Source organism: Rutidosis leptorrhynchoides, chromosome 2 (assembly GCF_046630445.1).
Source record: "Rutidosis leptorrhynchoides isolate AG116_Rl617_1_P2 chromosome 2, CSIRO_AGI_Rlap_v1, whole genome shotgun sequence".
In the NCBI taxonomy this organism is placed as follows: Eukaryota; Viridiplantae; Streptophyta; class Magnoliopsida; order Asterales; family Asteraceae; genus Rutidosis; species Rutidosis leptorrhynchoides.
Genome location: NC_092334.1, coordinates 588,905,808 through 588,920,890, shown reverse-complemented (window position 1 = coordinate 588,920,890; position 15,083 = coordinate 588,905,808).

The window sequence follows — 15,083 nt, the reverse complement described above, 5'->3', positions numbered from 1 at the left end:
GCAAAACATTCCTCGAATGAATTATGTGGACGTGATAATTGCCACCATTGAATTATGTGGACGTGATAATTGCCACAATTGATATGAATATTTCCCCTGATTATTATTGCTTGGTAACCTAAGAATTAGAAACGGGTATGGCCATAATTCATGCGAATCCTAAAGGTAGCTACCGGGTTTAACACCCCCACCTAGAATGTTCACTAGATGGAAGGGCTAGTGGGCGTGGTGTTTAGTACTTCGAAGTTTATATGATTATTATACAGACGAAATGTTCTGTTTTAGGGATATTATTATGCGCATTATATGTTAAGGTCGGTTACCAAGCCAAGCTATGAAAGAAATGAAAAGTGAATGTTATGTATCGAGAGAATGATTTTATACACAGGTTATGTGTATGTTATTTTTGTGCACAAGATATGTGTACGATTACTAAGATTTATGAAAGATGATTTCGTACACGAGAAAGGTGTACTGTATTTAAAAGATATAGCATGTACATTACAGGTGGGTATAGGATTCGGGCCCATTTGTACCATGCAACATTTAAATCTTGTGGTCTATCAAAATGATGAATTTTATTGTTTTATTATAAACCTATGAACTCACCAACCTTTTGGTTGGCACTTGAAAGCATGTTTATTCTCAGGTATGAAAGAAATCATCCGCTGTGCATTTGCTCATTTTAAAAGACATCATTTGGAGTCGATCATCGCAATGGGACCAGATGTTGGTGACTTCGTCCAGATGGATTAGGACGGGGTATGACATTGTTACCATTGTAGTTATTTAGGTTGTTGTTGGGATTGTTATTGTTATTGAAACGGTTGTTGTAGTTGTTGTTGGGACGTTTGTTGTAGTTATTGTTAGGATTGCGGTTATTGTTGCGATTGTTGTTGCGGTTGTTGGGATAGTTGTTGAGATTGTGGTTGTAATTGTTATTGTTGTTGTACTGGTGACTCTTGTCACCGTTTTCCTCCCACTTCCTCTTAAGTTGTTTCGTGTTGGCTTCTTCAGTCGCCTGCTCTTTAATTCTTCCCTCAATCTGATTTATGAGTTTATGAGCCATTCGACTTGCCTTTTATATGGAAGCGGGCTCATGTGAACTCACATCTTCTTGAATCCTTACTGGTAACCCTTTTACAAACGTGTCGATCTTCTCTTCTTCATCTTCGAACGCTCCCGGACACAATAGGCATAACTCTGTGAATCGTCGTTCATACGTGGTAATGTCGAACCCTTGTGTTCGTAACTCTCTAAGCTCTACCTTGAGCTTATTGACCTCATTTCTAGGACGGTATTGCTAGTTCATCAATTGCTTGAATGCCGACCACGGTAGTGTGTAAGCAGCATTTTGTCCTACCTATTCCAGATAGGTGTTCCACCACGTTAACGCAGTACCTGTGAAGGTATATGTAGTGTACTTAAATTTGTCCTCTTCAGTACACTTACTTATGGCAAACACTGATTCGACCTTCTTGGTCCACCGTTTCAATCCAATTGGTCCTTCGGTTCCATCAAATTCCAAAGGTTTGCAGGCAGTGAATTCTTTGTAGGAGCATCCTACATGATTTCTTGCGCCGTTAGCTGCATTGCTAGATTCAGAGTTATTGTTGGTATGTAGTGCAGCCTGTATTGCTGCTATGTTTGCAGCAAGAAAGGTACGAGATTCCTCTTCGCTCATATTCATGGTGTGTCGAGTAGTCGGTGCCATTTCCTTCAAAATAGCCAACTGAATCGAGTTAATCATACAGAATATTAAGAGTAGTCAATAGTATTTCGTAGCATAATATGAACTCATTTATAAAAGCTTTTTCTTTCGTATTAGCGTTTTATAAGTTTAAATTCGGGTACTACCTACCCATTAAGTTCATACTTAGTAGCTAATATACAATTCAACCACTACAATTCCATATGAAAAACTGATTATAATAATATATCACATTCAAATATTCTTCAAACTTACAATTCCGCTATATTACATATAACATGAAATATAGCACACTTTGATACAAGACAGTTTTGAAGATAAATCTAGCTAATACGCAAGTTGTTCAGCAAAGGCAATAAAAACACACAATTCATAAGTCCAGAAACAAGTCATGCATTCTGGTTTTACTAAGACGACTTCCCATCCTTGGTCTTGTGGGAAGTAACCGTTATGACCGTTGGCTAGACAACATGTTGTAATGTCGTCAAAAGGACGAGGGTTACGTAATGCCCAATAGCCTCGTAACAATCTAAAAACCTTGTTTCTTACCCCAACTACTGAGTCCGTAATTTGTGGGAATGTTTCATTTAATAGTTGTAATCCGATGTTCTTTTTCTCACTTTGGTGAGAAGCGAACATCACTAACCCGTAAGCATAACATGCTTCTTTATGTTGCATGTTAGAAGCTCTTTCTAATTCACGAAATCCTATGTTGGGATATGTTGAGTCAAAATAGGTTCTTAACCCGTAGCGTAAAATTGCATTTGGGTTCCCTGCATTTAACGCTTTAAAGAAAACACGGCGTAACTTACGGTCTCCCCGATGTGATATACCCCACCTATCAAAGGAAAGCCTTTTATAAACTAAGGCATTTCTGGAAAGTTTTTCAAATGTTTGACAAGTTAATTTCGCCATAACTAATTGTGCCGATGAATTCTGACCGACTCTAGATAAGATTTCATCAATCATATCTCCTGGTAGGTCTTCTAAAATATTTAGTCGTCTATCCTTAACATCCATTTCGTGTTTTTATACTGTAAAAATTGACGAGGGTTAGATTTATAAAAGATAATTAATAAACAATACAAGCAATTTTTACATTTATCATAAAAGCACAAGCACACTATATTACATATATTACACAACATGATTACAACTCTCTAATCCGAATCACTCGTTTCTTCTTCTTCGGAGTTGGTTCGTTTTGCTAATTTCCTAGGGATATATGGTTCTCCCCTAATACGAGCTGTCGTTTTCCACAATAGTTTAGAAAAACGTGGTGGTTTAGAGATTCCCGGGTTATTGTTACAATTTAGGAAATACGGATGTTGCCGATACATATAAAGTTCATCGGGGTTGGAATCAGGTTTCTCTATTTTTACACCTTTTCCCTTATTATTTTCTTTTGCTTTATTAAATTGGGTCGAGGTAATTTCTATAACATCATCGAAATCCTCATCGGGATCCGATTCATCAAAAAATTGGTAATCTTTCCAATATTTTGCTTCCTCAGCGGAAACACCATTGACCATTATTAACTTTGGTCCGTTGGTTGAGGATTTTCTTTTATTTAATAGATTTACTGTAGGTATCAATATTTCTTCCTCCGGAACCTCTTCTTCTTCTGGTTCCTCCTCTTCCGGTTCCTCTTCGGGAATTTGTGAATCTTCCCAAAATATATTCGACTATTCATTATTATTAGGTGAGTTGATGGGATTTGTACTAGAGGTAGACATCTATCACACAATATCAAACACGTTAAAAGATTAATATATCACATAATATTTATATGTTACAATTTGTAGTTTCCAACAAAAAATTATTAAGCAATCATTTTTAAAAAAAACACGGTCGAAGTCCAGACTCACTAATGCATCCTAACAAACTCGATAAGACACACTAATACAAATTTTCTGGTTCTCTAAGACCAATGCTCGGATACCAACTGAAATGTCCCGTTCATATCGATTATAAACGTTTCATATTAATTGATCTCTTTGCGAAGTTTTGACCTCTATATGAGACATTTTTCAAAGACTGCATTTGTTTTTAAAATAAACCATAACCTTTATTTTATCGACAAGGTTAAAAAGACACCACCTAGATTATCAAGAAATGATAATCTAAAAATATCACACTTACACACTACCAATACATATTGGTTTACAATATTAATATGTTACAACAAAGTAAATCTCGAATGCAGTTTTAAACAATATTATACAATCATGCTGACACCGAATTTTGTCCATATTTTAGCATGCAACAGCGGAAGCTCTTAATAATCACCTGAGAATAAACATGCTTTAAACATCAACAAAAATGTTGGTGAGTTATAGGTTTAACCTATATATTTACCAAATCGTAATAATAGACCACAAGATTTCATATTTCAATATACATCTCATACATAGAGATAAAAAATCATTCATAGGGTGAACACCTGGTAACCGACATTAACAAGATGCATATAAGAATATCCCCTACCATTTCGGAAAATCCATCGGACATGATAAAAAAACGAACTCGAAGTACTAAAGCATCCGGTACTTTGGATGGGGTTCGTTAGGCCCAATAGATCTATCTTTAGGATTCGCTTCAATTAGTAGATCGGTTTACTAATTCTTAGGCTACCAAGCAAAAGGGGCATATTCTGCTTCGATCATTCACCCATATAATGTAGTTTCAATTACTTGTGTCTATTTAGTAAAACATTTATAAAACTGCATGTATTCTCATCCCAAAAATATTAGATTTTAAAAGTGGGACTATAACTCACTTTCATAGATTTTTACTTCGTCGGGAAGTAAGACTTGGCCACTGGTCGATTCACGAACCTATAACAAATATTTACATATATATGAAAGTATGTTCAAAATATATTTACAACATTTTTATTACGTTTTAATGATTTGAGTTTATTAAGTCAGCTGTCCTCGTTAGTAACCTACAACTAATTGTCCACAGTTAGATGTACAGAAATAAATCGATATATATATTATCTTGAATCAATCCATGACCCAGTGTATACACGTCTCAGGCTATATCACAACTCAAAGTATATATATTTTTGGAATCAACCTCAACCCTATATAGCTAACTCAAACATTACTGCATATAGAGTGTCTATAGTTGTTCCAAATAATATATATACATAGGTCGATATGATATGTCAAAACATTTGTATACGTGTCTATGGTATCCCAAGATTACATAACATATTAGAATATATGTATTATACAATATATGTTAGCTAGGATATGATTAATATAGATTTGTTACCAATTTTCACGTACCTACAACAAGCAAAATTATCCAATCTTGTTTTACCCATAACTTCTTCGTTTTAAATCCGTTTTGAGTGATTCAAGTTGCTATGGTTTCATATTGAACTTAAGATTATGAATATAAATAGAAAAAGTATAAGTTTATAGTCAAAAATATAGGTTACAATTCAATATTATTAGAGGTAGTCATTTCAGTCGAAAGAATGACGTCTTGATGACCATTTTGAAAAACATACTTCTACTTTGAGTTTAACCATGATTTTTGGATATAGTTTCATGTTCATAAGAAAAATCATTTTCCCAGAAGAACAAATTTTAAATCAAAGTTTATCATAGTTTTTAATTAACTAACCCAAAACATCCCGCGGTGTTACTACGACGGCTTATATCCGGTTTTACGGTGTTTTTCGTGTTTTCAGGGTTTAAATCATTAAGTTAGCATATCATATAGATATAGAACATGTGTCTAGTTGATTTTAAAAGTCAATTTAGAAGGATTAACTTTTGTTTTCGAACAAGTTTAGAATTAACTAAACTATGTTCTAGTGATTACAAGTTTAAACCTTCGAATAAGATAGTTTTATATATATGATTTGAATGATGTTATGAACATAATTACTATCTCAAGTTTTGTGGATAAACCTATTGGAAATAAGAAAAATAGATCTTGCTTCAAAGGATCCTTGGATGGCTTGAAAGTTTTTGAAGCAAAATCATGACACGAAAATAAGTTCATGTAAGATTTCCCCTCGAAATAAGATTGTTATAGTTATAGAAATTGAATCAAAGTTTGAGTATGAGTATTACCTTGAATTAGAAAGATATCTTACTGTAAATAAGAAAGATTTCTTGAGATTGGATGATCACTTGAAATGGATTTGCAAGATTGAAAGTAAGCTAGCAAACTTGGAAGTGTTGTTGGTGTGTTCTTGAGTAGTTGTTTTGTAACTTGGTTTATGTATGGATTTATGAACTAGATTGAGCTAGATTTTGATGAAGATGATGAAGAACACTTAGAGCAATGGAAGAACACTTGAAAGAGTTTAGTTTGATGCATAAAAGTCAAAAAATGAAAGTGTTTATGGTGATGATTGAAAACGTGATGTAAGTACTCCATATAAGGTCACATTAGTTTGTAATTTTGTGTAATCATTCATGCTAGTTTCCAAATGATGGTTCCCACAAGGTTAGGTGACTCACATGGGCTGCTAAGAGCTGATCATTGGAGTGTATATACCAATAGTACATACATTTAGAAGCTTAGTATTGTACGAGTACGAATACGGGTGCATACGAGTAGAATTGTTGATGAAAATGATCGAGGATGTAATTGTAAGCATTTTTGTTAAGTAGAAGTACTTTGATAAGTGTCTTTAAGTCTTTCAAAAGTGTATGAATACATATTAAAACACTACATGTATATACATTTTAACTGAGTCGTTAAGTCATCGTTAGTCGTTACATGTAAGTGTTGTTTTGAAACCTTTAAGTTAACGATCTTGTTAAGTGTTGTTAACCCATTGTTTATTATATCTAATGAGATGTTAAATTATTACATTATCATGATATTATGATGTATCATATATCTCTCGTTTCGAAATCCTTAAGTTAGTAGTCTTGTTTTTACATATGTAGTTCATTGTTAATACACTTAATGATATGTTTACTTATCATTTATCATGTTTAAATATAGTGTATCAATATCTTAATATGATTCATATGTATTTAATAAGACGTTGTTATAACGATAATCGTTATATATATCGTTTTCGAGTTTCTTAATTTAATAGTCTCATTTTTATGTATATAACTCATTGTTAAAATACCTAATGAGATACTTACTTATCATAATATCATGTTAACTATATATATATATATATATATATATATATATATATATATATATATATATATATATATATATAGTTTTTACAAGTTTTAATGTTCGTGAATCGCTGGTCAACTTGGGTGGTCAATTGTCTATATGAAACCTATTTCAATTAATCAAGTCTTAACAAGTTTGATTGCTTAACATGTTGGAAACACTTAATTATGTAAATATCAATTTCATTTAATATATATAAACATGGAAAAGTTCGGGTCACTACAAAATGTATATACATGTAGGGTATTAAGATATATCAATACACTTTTGAAAGACTTCAAGACACATATCAAAGTACTTCTATTTAATAAAAATACTTACAATTACATCCTCATTCATTTTCATCAACAATTCTACTCGTATGCACCCGTATTCGTACTCGTACAATACACAGCTTCTAAATGTATATACTATTGGTATATACACTTCAATTATCAGCTCTTAGCAGCCTTAATGAGTCACCTAAACATGTGAGAACTATTATTTGGCAACTAGCATGAAATATCTAGCAAACTTACAAACTTATGGAGCCTTTATCTTGACTCATTTTCACGTGAATATGCACACACACACACACACAAACACATTTCAATCAACTTCCATGCATCAAACTACTCTCTCTCAAGTTCTCTCTCATTTTTCTAAGTGTTCTTCATCATCTTCATCAAAATCTAGCTCAATCTAGTTCAAAAATCTAAACATAAATCAACATACAACACAATCTTTCAAGAACACTTTCAAGTTTGCAAGTCTACTTCCAAGCTTTCAAATCCATTCCAAGTAATCATCTAAGATCAAGAAACCTTTGTTATTTATAGTAGGTTATCTTTCTTATTCAAGGTAATACTCATATTCAAACTTTGATTCAATTTCTATAACTATAATTATCTTAGTTCAAGTAGTAATCTTACTTGAACTTGTTTTCGTGTCATGATTCTACTTTAAGAACTTCCAAGCCATCAAAGATTCATTAAAGCTCAAGTTATTTCTTCATCATTTCCAGTAGGTTTACCTACTATACTTGAGGTAATAATGATGTTCATAACATCATTCGATCATATAGATACAACTATCTTATTCGAAGATTTAAACTTGTAATCACTAGAACATAGTTTAGTTGATTCTAAACTTGTTCGCAAACAAAGTTAATCCTTCTAACTTAACTTTTAAAATCAACTAAACACATGGTCTATATCTATATGATATACTAACTTAATGATTTAAAACTTGGAAACACGAAGAACACCGTAAAACCGGACATACGCCGTCGTAGTTAAACCGGGGGCTGTTTTGGGTTGGATAATTAAAAACTATGATAACCTTTGAATTAAAAGTTGATCTTCTGGAAAAATGATATTTCTTATGAACATAAAACTATATCCAAAAATCATGGTTAAACTCAAAGTGGAAGTATGTTTTTCAAAATGGTCATCAAGATGTCGTTCTTTCGACGGAAATGACTACCTCTTTCAAAAAATGACTTGTAACCTGTATTTCCGACTATAAACTTATACTTTTTCTATTTAGTTTCATAAATTTCAGTTCATTATGAAACCATAGCAACTTGATTCACTCAAAACGGATTTATAACGAAGAAATTATGAGTAAAACAAAATTGGTTAGATTGACTAGTTTAGCTACGAAAATTTTATAACAAATCTATACTAACCATAACTTAACTAACTTTCTTGTATTATATATGTCTTGATAGACCATAGACACGTATACAATGAAATGTCCCGTTCTTATTGATCAAAAACGTTCCATATTAATTGATTTCGTTGCGAGGTTTTGACCTCTATATGAGACGTTTTTCAAAGACTGCATTCATTTTAAAACAAACCATAACCTTTATTTCATCAATAAAGGTTTAAAAAGCTTTACGTAGATTATCAAATAATGATAATCTAAAATATCCTGTTTACACACGACCATTACATAATGGTTTACAATACAAATATGTTACAACAAAATAAGTTTCTTGAATGCAGTTTTTACACAATATCATACAAGCATGGACTCCAAATCTCGTCCTTATTTAAGTATGCGACAGCGGAAGCTCTTAATAATCACCTGAGAATAAACATGCTTAAAACGTCAACAAAAATGTTGGTGAGTTATAGGTTTAACCTATATATATATCAAATCATAATAATAGACCACAAGATTTCATATTTCAATACACATCCCATACATAGAGATAAAAATCATTCATATGGTGAATACCTGGTAACCGACATTAACAAGATGCATATATAAGAATATCCCCATCATTCCGGGACACCCTTCGGATATGATATAAATTTCGAAGTACTAAAGCATCCGGTACTTTGGATGGGGTTTGTTAGGCCCAATAGATCTATCTTTAGGATTCGCGTCAATTAGGGTGTCTGTTCCCTAAATCTTAGATTACCAGACTTAATAAAAAGGAGCATATTCGATTTCGATAATTCAACCATAGAATGTAGTTTCACGTACTTGTGTCTATTTTGTAAATCATTTATAAAACCTGCATGTATTCTCATCCCAAAATATTAGATTTTAAAAGTGGGACTATAGCTCACTTTCACAGATTTTTACTTCGTCGGGAAGTAAGACTTGGCCACTGGTTGATTCACGAACCTATAACAATATATACATATATATCAAAGTATGTTCAAAATATATTTACAACACTTTTAATATATTTTGATGTTTTAAGTTTATTAAGTCAGCTGTCCTCGTTAGTAACCTATAACTAGTTGTCCACAGTTAGATGTACAGAAATAAATCGATAAATATTATCTTGAATCAATCCACGACCCAGTGTATACGTATCTCAGTATTGATCACAACTCAAACTATATATATTTTGGAATCAACCTCAACCCTGTATAGCTAACTCCAACATTCACATATAGAGTGTCTATGGTTATTCCGAAATATATATAGATGTGTCGACATGATAGGTCGAAACATTGTATACGTGTCTATGGTATCTCAAGATTATATAATATACAATACAAGTTGATTAAGTTATGGTAAGAATAGATTTGTTACCAATTTTCACGTAGCTAAAATGAGAAAAATTATCCAATCTTGTTTTACCCATAACTTTTTCATTTTAAATCCGTTTTGAGTGAATCAAATTGCTATGGTTTCATATTGAACTCTATTTTATGAATCTAAACAGAAAAAGTATAGGTTTATAGTCAGAAAAATAAGTTACAAGTCGTTTTTGTAAAGGTTGTCATTTCAGTCGAACGAACGACGTCTAGATGACCATTTTAGAAAACATACTTCCACTTTGAGTTTAACCATAATTTTTGGATATAGTTTCATGTTCATAATAAAAATCATTTTCTCAGAATAACAACTTTTAAATCAAAGTTTATCATAGTTTTTAATTAACTAACCCAAAACAGCCCGCGGTGTTACTACGACGGCGTAAATCCGGTTTTACGGTGTTTTTCGTGTCTCCAGGTTTTAAATCATTAAGTTAGCATATCATATAGATATAAAACATGTGTTTAGTTGATTTTAAAAGTCAAGTTAGAAGGATTAACTTTTGTTTGCGAACAAGTTTAGAATTAACTAAACTATGTTCTAGTGATTACAAGTTTAAACCTTCGAATAAGATAGCTTTATATGTATGAATCGAATGATGTTATGAATATCATTACTACCTTAAGTTCCTTGGATAAACCTACTAGAAAAGAGAAAAATGGATCTAGCTTCAACGGATCCTTGGATGGCTCGAAGTTCTTGAAGCAGAATCATGACACGAAAACAAGTTCAAGTAAGATCATCACTTGAAATAAGATTGTTATAGTTATAGAAATTGAACCAAAGTTTGAATATGATTATTACCTTGTATTAGAATGATATCCTACTGTAAGAAACAAAGATTTCTTGAGGTTGGATGATCACCTTACAAGATTGGAAGTGAGCTAGCAAACTTGAAAGTATTCTTGATTTTATGTAACTAGAACTTGTAGAATATATGAAGAACACTTAGAACTTGAAGATAGAACTTGAGAGAGATCAATTAGATGAAGAAAATTGAAGAATGAAAGTGTTTGTAGGTGTTTTTGGTCGTTGGTGTATGGATTAGATATAAAGGATATGTAATTTTGTTTTCATGTAAATAAGTCATGAATGATTACTCATATTTTTGTAATTTTATGAGATATTTCATGCTAGTTGCCAAATGATGGTTCCCAAATGTGTTAGGTGACTCACATGGGCTGCTAAGAGCTGATCATTGGAGTGTATATACCAATAGTACATACATCTAAAAGCTGTGTATTGTACGAGTACGAATACGGGTGCATACGAGTAGAATTGTTGATGAAACTGAACGAGGATGTAATTGTAAGAATTTTTGTTAAGTAGAAGTATTTTGATAAGTGTATTGAAGTCTTTCAAAAGTGTATAAATACATATTAAAACACTACATGTATATACATTTTAACTGAGTCGTTAAGTCATCGTTAGTCGTTACATGTAAGTGTTGTTTTGAAACCTTTAGGTTAACGATCTTGTTAAATGTTGTTAACCCAATGTTTATAATATCAAATGAGATTTTAAATTATTATATTATCATGATATTATCATGTATGAATATCTCTTAATATGATATATATACATTAAATGTCTTTACAACGATAATCGTTACATATATGTCTCGTTTTAAAATCATTAAGTTAGTAGTCTTGTTTTTACATATGTAGTTCATTGTTAATGTACTTAATGATATGTTTACTTATCATAGTATCATGTTAACTATATATATATCCATATATATGTCATCATATAGTTTTTACAAGTTTTAACGTTCGTGAATCACCGGTCAACTTGGGTGGTCAATTGTCTATATGAAACATATTTCAATTAATCAAGTCTTAACAAGTTTGATTGCTTAACATGTTGGAAACATTTAATCATGTAAATATCAATATTAATTAATATATATAAGCATGGAAAAGTTCGGGTCACTACAGTACCTACCCGTTAAATAAATTTCGTCCCGAAATTTTAAGCTGTTGAAGGTGTTGACGAATCTTCTGGAAATAGATGCGGGTATTTCTTCTTCATCTGATCTTCACGCTCCCAGGTGAACTCGGGTCCTCTACGAGCATTCCATCGAACCTTAACAATTAGTATCTTGTTTTGCTTAAGTCTTTTAACCTCACGATCCATTATTTCGACGGGTTCTTCGATGAATTGAAGTTTTTCGTTGATTTGGATTTCATCTAACGGAATAGTGAGATCTTCTTTAGCAAAACATTTCTTCAAATTCGAGACGTGGAAAGTGTTATGCACAGCCGCGAGTTGTTGAGGTAACTCAAGTCGGTAAGCTACTGGTCCAACACGATCAATAATCTTGAATGGTCCAATATACCTTGGATTTAATTTCCCTCGTTTACCAAATCGAACAACGCCTTTCCAAGGTGCAACTTTAAGCATGACCATCTCTCCAATTTCAAATTCTATATCTTTTCTTTTAATGTCAGCGTAGCTCTTTTGTCGACTTTGGGCGGTTTTCAACCGTTGTTGAATTTGGATGATCTTCTCGGTAGTTTCTTGTATAATCTCCGGACCCGTAATTTGTCTATCCCCCACTTCACTCCAACAAATCGGAGACCTGCACTTTCTACCATAAAGTGCTTCAAACGGCGCCATCTCAATGCTTGAATGGTAGCTGTTGTTGTAGGAAAATTCTGCTAACGGTAGATGTCGATCCCAACTGTTTCCGAAATCAATAACACATGCTCGTAGCATGTCTTCAAGCGTTTGTATCGTCCTTTTGCTCTGCCCATCGGTTTGTGGATGATAGGCAGTACTCATGTCTAGACGAATTCCTAATGCTTGCTGTAATGTCTGCCAGAATCTTGAAATAAATCTGCCATCCCTATCAGAGATAATAGAGATTGGTATTCCATGTCTGGAGACGACTTCCTTCAAATACAGTCATGCTAACTTCTCCATCTTGTCATCTTCTCTTATTGGCAGGAAGTGTGCTGATTTGGTGAGACGATCAACTATTACCCAAATAGTATCAAAACCACTTGCAGTCCTTGGCAATTTAGTGATGAAATCCATGGTAATGTTTTCCAATTTCCATTCCGGGATTTCGGGTTGTTGAAGTAGACCTGATGGTTTCTGATGCTCAGCTTTGACCTTAGAACACGTCAAACATTCTCCTACGTATTTAGCAACATCGGCTTTCATACCCGGCCACCAAAAATGTTTCTTGAGATCCTTGTACATCTTCCCCGTTCCAGGATGTATTGAGTATCTGGTTTTATGAGCTTCTCTAAGTACCATTTCTCTCATATCTCCAAATTTTGGTACCCAAATCCTTTCAGCCCTATACCAAGTTCCGTCTTCCCGAATATTAAGATGCTTCTCCGATCCTTTGGGTATTTCATCCTTTAAATTTCCCTCTTTTAAAACTCCTTGTTGCGCCTCCTTTATTTGAGTAGTAAGGTTATTATGAATCATTATATTCATAGATTTTACTCGAATGGGTTCTCTGTCCTTCCTGTTCAAGGCATCGGTTACCACATTTGCCTTCCCCGGGTGGTAACGAATGTCAAAGTCGTAATCATTCAATAATTCAATCCACCTACGCTGCCTCATATTCAGTTGTTTCTGATTAAATATGTGTTGAAGACTTTTGTGGTCGGTATATATAATACTTTTGACCCCATATAAGTAGTGCCTCCAAGTCTTTAATGCAAAAACAACCGCGCCTAATTCCAAATCATGCGTCGTATAATTCTGTTCGTGAATCTTCAATTGTCTAGACGCATAAGCAATCACCTTCGTTCGTTGCATTAATACACAACCGAGACCTTGCTTTGATACGTCACAATAAATCACAAAATCATCATTCCCTTCAGGCAATGATAATATAGGTGCCGTAGTTAGCTTTTTCTTCAATAACTGAAACGCTTTCTCTTGTTCATCATTCCATTCAAATTTCTTCCCTTTATGCGTTAATGCAGTCAAGGGTTTTGCTATTCTGGAAAAGTCTTGGATGAACCTTCTGTAGTAACCAGCTAGTCCTAAAAACTGGCGTATGTGTTTCGGAGTTTTCGGGGTTTCCCACTTTTCAACAGTTTCTATCTTTGCCGGATCCACCTTAATACCTTCTTTGTTCACTATGTGACCGAGGAATTGAACTTCTTCCAACCAAAATGCACACTTTGAAAACTTAGCGTACAATTCTTCCTTCCTCAATACTTCTAACACCTTTCTCAAATGTTCACCGTGTTCTTGGTCATTCTTTGAGTAAATAAGTATGTCATCAATGAAAACAATGACAAACTTGTCAAGGTATGGTCCACACACTCGGTTCATAAGGTCCATGAATACAGCTGGTGCATTAGTTAAACCAAACGGCATGACCATAAACTCGTAATGACCGTAACGTGTTCTGAAAGCAGTCTTTGGAATATCATCTTCTTTCACCCGCATTTGATGATACCCGGAACGTAAGTCAATCTTTGAATAAACAGACGAGCCTTGTAGTTGATCAAATAAGTCATCGATTCTCGGTAGTGGGTAGCGGTTCTTGATGGTAAGTTTGTTCAACTCTCGGTAGTCGATACACAACCTGAATGTACCATCTTTCTTCTTGACAAACAAAACAGGAGCTCCCCACGGTGATGTGCTTGGTCGAATGAAACCACGCTCTAAAAGTTCTTGTAATTGGCTTTGCAGTTCTTTCATCTCGCTGGGTGCGAGTCTGTAAGGAGCACGAGCTATTGGTGCAGCTCCTGGTACAAGATCTATTTGAAATTCAACGGATCGATGTGGGGGTAATCCCGGTAATTCTTTCGGAAATACATCGGGAAATTCTTTTGCAATGGGAACATTATTGATGCTATTTTCTTCAGTTTGTACTTTCTCGACGTGTGCTAGAACAACATAGCAACCTTTTCTTATTAGTTTTTGTGCCTTCAAATTACTAATAAGATGTAGCTTCGTGTTGCCCTTTTCTCCGTACACCATTAAGGGTTTTCCTTTTTCTCGTATAATGCGAATTGCATTTTTGTAACAAACGATCTCTGCTTTAACTTCTTTCAACCAGTCCATACCGATTATCACATCAAAACTCCCTAACTCTACTGGTATCAAATCAATCTTAAATGTTTCGCTAACCAGTTTAATTTCTCGATTCCGACATATATTATCTGCTGAAATTAATTTA